The sequence below is a fragment of the Xenia sp. Carnegie-2017 genome, unplaced genomic scaffold, assembly GCF_021976095.1.
Source record: "Xenia sp. Carnegie-2017 unplaced genomic scaffold, XeniaSp_v1 HiC_scaffold_65, whole genome shotgun sequence".
NCBI lineage: Eukaryota > Metazoa > Cnidaria > Anthozoa > Malacalcyonacea > Xeniidae > Xenia > Xenia sp. Carnegie-2017.
Genome location: NW_025813532.1, coordinates 34,347 through 40,426, shown reverse-complemented (window position 1 = coordinate 40,426; position 6,080 = coordinate 34,347). Strand labels below are relative to the sequence as shown.

Sequence of the window (6,080 nt, the reverse complement as noted above, 5' to 3'; positions counted from 1 at the left end):
GCAGCGGAAAGAAATGTCAAGTAATAGACTCCTGGCTTTTCCTTTTTAATTTTGAACCTACGTTTGTTAGTATTCGAATTTTTGTGCGCGTATGCTGTTATTTGTAAGTGTGCTTGTACTTGTGGGCCACTGGAATCAAGTCCACATATAAATTTTGTTAAGAAGCCTACATGTCAACTAATGAAACCAGCCAAAACAAAAATAGGAAAAATCAGCAAACAAATCCACCACAGAATCGACAACAAAGTCACAAAAAAACACTATAGTTCTATTGACCAATGGAAAAACACATCATCAATAATTAAATGGCTCCAAGCTTGAAATTTCTGAGGGGCTGGGGGTGGGGGGGGGGGTGGGGGTTACAGCCCAGTCTTATGTCTCGTAAACCAAATTACAAGAATTTGTCAGCTTTATTTTTTGCTTGCAATTTTCATGTTGTTTTTTCTGGTTGAATACAATGGACAGCAAATGGTGGAAAACTTCATTTAAAAACTTTTTTGTCTAAATCTAACGTCACTTATCTCGAAACAAGTTTGGATCAATCAAGCAACATTATATTTGTCATAAAAAAAATTTGCCACTCGCTGCAATTACTATGGGACTAATACATCGAAAGATTAATGTAACTCAACAAGCAAAATTACTAAAATATTGCAAAACATTGCCAAATCATGCTCTAAAATAATTTAGAACATCAAAAACAATGTTTGTAGCGATTGTAAAGAAATTCAGGAAGTATAATTGCTCTTATGATAACAATTTTCACGCACTTTTCGCTCTGAATTAAATTTTAAAAAAAACGTTTGTAATTTCAAAGGATTGATCTGTTTTGTAATGGTAAATGAAAATATTTTATTAATCAGTATTTCTGAACTACAATTTCAACGATTCTAGGTATTTTCAAATCGAGTCTTCCGCCATTTTGTAGATTACCCAGTTGCTATGCAACGGAAACTGTATTAAAAGCACCAGTTGTTCAAAAGCAGGTTAACCCAAGGTTACACGTTTTTGCAACATATTTTTCTTTCAGGACGTGATTCTGGGATATTGACCAAGTTTTTTTTTAAGGTGGAATACGAATAGAAACCCTATTATTTACATAAATAAAGTGCAGAATATTTTTTAGAGTAATCCTCGTCGGCTAAGATCTTCAAATGTTTTTTTGTTCACGTTACCCATCGAATCTTCGAATTCTTCCTGTACTGAAAAATAATATCATCACTTTTCTCATTGCAATGAACAAGGCCAAATATATTACTAATATTTTCGACAGTCAAATCAACGGTCAACCATTTAGTCAAAAAACGTGAACTTGAAAAAATTTATGACAAGAACAATGTACATCGCAAAACGGATATAGGTAGATATATACGTAGATACACCATCATACCTCAACATCCGGTAGCCAACGTTCCTTAGCTCTCATATCTTTTAGTTTCTCTCAAACTACAAGTGAAGGTAAACGAATTTTAAAGCCATGCATGAATAAGAGCAACCAAGAGGTTTATAAGAGGAGAAATCCAACAAAAATGTAAAAAATCGACTTACGAGAAAGTGCATCGGATATTTGTGTGAAATTTGCGAAGTGAGCGGTGTTTGGAATACAAAGACAACGCATATTGTGTGCATGTCTCCATTCCTGTAGATGAGAAGCAATTCATAAACCTGACATATCAACTCAGGCATAAAGAAATGCGCTAAGAGCATTGCACATCATGATGTGGTGAGTGCTGCTGCCGAAATGCATCGTGATCTGAACTAAGGTTTTTCAATATTGAGTTATAGAGCGCGTGGGAAGTTAGGATGTACAGAACATACTAGATGGTTTCTAGAAGAGCTTGTTAGGACTAACTTGACAGTTGCTAACTGAAACTCATACATGAAAGGTTGACTGGAAATACTAAACAAGCATTCATGGTAAGATACATATGAAACTTTCTTAGTCATGCATTGCAGCAGAATTATCTTATGAAGCAAAACATGCAATTTAGTTTGGAACATAAAGACGACGATCTCACAAATTTTCTTAAATTGAAACTGCATAAAATCTCTTAATTACAGGTTGCTAGTCGTACCGCAAAATGTCTTTGAAAGGCTTTGGGTCCCCTGAAAATTAAAAATACGATTTGCATTTCTCTTTTCATAGTGAAGACCAAAAAAGATAATTGCACAAACCTGTACTTCATGTTGCCACAAATTTCACAGCTGTAAGAGATGTTGAGCCCGTGCAACTTGTATAACCAATACGGAATAGGCTAAAAGAAACAATAAAACCCGTTGTTCTATAATCTGTAGTTACAAATCTTCTGGCGATCTCCGCTGACCGTTTCCCCCATTCTTCCTTACTTTACCATCCCAGCCCAAAGGAAGATTCTTGGAGTTGTAAAGTACTGTTTCCTCGTCTTCAGAATCCGATTCATTGTATTCTTCGCCACCTTCTTCATCGTAAGGAACAATAAAAGAAACGCAAGCAATGCATTTGGTGATCATAACACATTGGTGAGTCATTTATACAAAATTTCTAAGTTCCGTTAGAACATAAAATAATGTACAAATGAATGTATCTCTGTTCGACAAATCGATGCAAAAAACCTCAAGTTCGTCAGTTGTTCTTGCTTGCTTTCTTACAACGTTTTCTCGAGTGGCAGGCCTCTGTTCCTACGGATGAAAGTGATATTACAACATTATAAATGAATACTCTGCAACGTAGGGAAAGTCAATTTAACATCAGTGTTTACAAGTTTTACAAAGTTTACAGTTTTAAAAATTTGTGCCGGACAAATTCATGTTTATTTTAACTATCATGTATCACAAGCGTTTATAAAATAAACACCAAAAAAAGCGTTCACTGATCGGTCTATAGCTGTGTTTGCATTAGCCTGTGCAGAACAGATCGGGGCTCAACCAATCAAATCAGTCAATCAAAGAGAATTTGCAAATCAATCATGAATGCATTTTAGAGGAAAAAATAAAACATTTGTTAATATATTTATTTCGCATTATTGTTATTTTATAAAAGAAATAAAAGATGTTTTTCGTGTTTGCACTGGCTTATGCAAACCTCGGAGACGTTTGTGAGAACTCTCGAGCAAGTGCAACCCTCGACCTTCGGTCTCGGGCTTGCACTGATCTGCTCTCGAGTTTTCCCGAAGGTCTCCTCGGTTTTCATAAGTCCGTGCAAACAAAGTAAACATCTTTTATTTCTTAATTGTTCCAAAGCTAATGATTAGAAATTGCTTTCTAAGAATATCTCGACAACCATCAATGCACAGAAGCATCATTCTTCTACACAAAGAACGTGACTTGCCTTCCTTTAGAACCTTTCGATTTTGCAAAAAATGATTGATCAAGATCCTCCATAGATTTACCTAGGTATTCGGAAAAATGAATTCAATTAATTCAAATTATTAGTAACCAACAAGTGACCGAGTTTAAAATACCTTTTGTAAAGAATAATCTCTGTGCTCGTTCCTCTAACGTGCTAAAAACGTGTGCGAAGGGAACAAACAAAATCAAATTGGATCAAGATTTTTTAATCAAAAAAATTTCACAAGATCTCATACCCTCCACATTTTAAATTTAAAGCTTGCAACGCCTGTTTAAGACTGTCAAGACCAAGCGAAGCCAACTCCTGTGGAACAAAGAAGATATTGTCGAGAAAATGCTTTAATAGGCAATGGTTCTGATTTGTTTTGTGTGTATATGTATGACTTGTTTGTTTATGTCAACCCTCACTGTTCGTATGGTTTTATCAAAATCATATATGTCGTTAACAATACCGTATTTAAACTTATGTCACGTGTGTCATAACTATTCTATGTTTACATAAATATCATGCATGTCCACACCAGTACAAAGTTTAATGTTATGTCATATATACGCTCAGTTATCGTTAAGTCATGATTAATCTTACTTAGGCTGTGTTCATCCTTATATCATGCGTACCCTTACTAGGAAATTACATTCATGATAAGTTTCATATGAAAACATTATATGCCAGGGTTAGAGTGGTCAGTGTTAACACGCATATGTGCTTCCTAGGTTGTGGTAGGGTTCTTTTCTGTGAGACCAATGCATGTTATGAGTGTGTTGTTTCCCCTAAAGTTTTACATTATCTTGGTGATTATTTGAACAAGTTTCCATTAAGGGAGAAATATTTATCTTGTTGACATAGTGATTATTGAGTCATGAATAAGTTGTTATGATTGTCAATAATGTTTGATTATGAATGCTAACTGAAGTATTTAAAGATTTATTTGATATATAATATTTTATGATATGCTTATTAATTTGAGAAATGAAAACATGATTAAGGTGTTTCACTATAAACATTACTCACAATAAGCTTAGTCAACTTATAGTCACTTTTATATATTTATACATAAACATTGTGTCCTCCTCATGATTACCATATACATAGATGGTAACCTTGCACTTTGGCAGAAAGTATATTATTGCATATTATAGGTGAGGATCACATTAAATACATTATAGTAGATTGCATCAAGCATAAAATCCTGAGTTAAGTTTTAAACTATTAAGATTTCATCTTATCTGTGCTACTTTATTTCATATTGCTCTGAGCACTATATTTGTATCTGCAAGTTGCACTTACTTCATCAGGTTGAGATTTGTCAACATCAACGGCAATAGTTTCATCAATATTCTGGGAAATCTAAAGAGTTTATAATATTACTTTGGCTTTCTGACAAGCATAAAGAATTTACTGTATTACTTTACAGAAACCTGAATAATTCAACTAAAAACTAACCAGGTGCAACGGTTGTTCAAGAGTGATGTTTGACTCAACACATTCTTCTAACAATGAATGATCATCATGCATTTCCTAAGAGAAAGTTTGCAATGCTCCATATATGATAAGTAACATATTTAATTTTTCATTTCACCTAAGGTTCACAACTTTAATGCAACACATCCCACACAGATATTCCAGACTTCATAATTTTGAGATACTTAGAGACTAACCACATTACATTCCACTTCGTAGTCTTCGTTTGATTTAGATTGACTGCTATGAGGGGCCATCTATTTTGTGATGAAACAATGTATTATAAGTTGTCAACTAAAACATATTTCAGACATATGTTTACTACCACTAAACAATTAACTTGCAATAGGAAGAAAATGTATCTGTTCAGCGCTGCTGGTGGGCTTACAACAATCAAGCTTAAATGCAACATATTTCCTTCTTACCTTTCTGTACAAGCTTTCATTGAACATGCCAAAATTTTATAAGCAACATAATTGCACTAATATGTACAGAGACCTTGCAGAGAGCAAAGTAGGAACTCCAAAATAGTTCACAAATTCCAAAGTCAATTCTTGCACATTAGTGAATATGTTAAAATATTTAAACCAAAGAGGGCTATCTATATGTACTTGAAACAATGTATACCACCACAATTATCATCCGTAGATAACTCCCCTACAAATGCAAGTGAATGAATGGCTTTAATAATTTCACAATCATAAGCATTATGTAATACGACAATCAGCTTGATTGTTTGTAGCCCACCAACAGCAAATTTTCATCATGAAAGTATATGGATGGAGAGTATTATCTCAAAGATCAGATAATGTGGTAGTTGAAATGAAACTTCATTTCTTAAGTTGAAGCTGAAATTGAGTTACTTGAAACAAATTAATTTTTATCCTACCGAATCAATAGGTGATCGTCGAGGGCCTCGAGTGTAGAAAAACGTCTTTGAACGCTTAAACTTTTTCCCAAAACGATACATTTTTTCATTAACCTTCGAAACTCCAATAGCCAATTTGTTGTTAGGAAGTTACTACTCCATGTGACTTTGATTTAACGGAAGATATCAATTTGCATTATCATATGAATTAAATATCTAGTAGCAAATCTACTACAAGTGTAAATATGCCAAGTTGCCAACTTGTGTTAACTGTGAGAGTTATTTTAAACATATTATTTCAAATAAAACATAAAGATTCCATTAATGATCACTCTATACGTGTTAAAACATAAAAAAGTTTGTAAAATGTAGATGGTTGTAAGTGTGGTTATGCATACATTTTCCAGTAGTAAAACATACCAC

The 6,080-nt window shown here is 33.8% G+C and overlaps 1 long non-coding RNA gene and 1 pseudogene across 1 annotated transcript; both read right to left on the bottom strand.

Annotated features, from left to right (window-relative positions):
• Nucleotides 1–1,122: 1,122 nt before the first annotated feature.
• On the bottom strand, nucleotides 1,123–3,990 carry LOC124459132 (annotated as a pseudogene).
• A 778-nt stretch (nucleotides 3,991–4,768) lies between these two features.
• Nucleotides 4,769–6,049, bottom strand: LOC124459139. Its single transcript, XR_006953483.1, has 3 exons — nucleotides 5,679–6,049; nucleotides 4,987–5,046; nucleotides 4,769–4,846 (listed from the first exon to the last, which is right to left on the bottom strand). It is a non-coding gene; the product is annotated as an uncharacterized LOC124459139 (long non-coding RNA).
• Nucleotides 6,050–6,080: the final 31 nt, after the last annotated feature.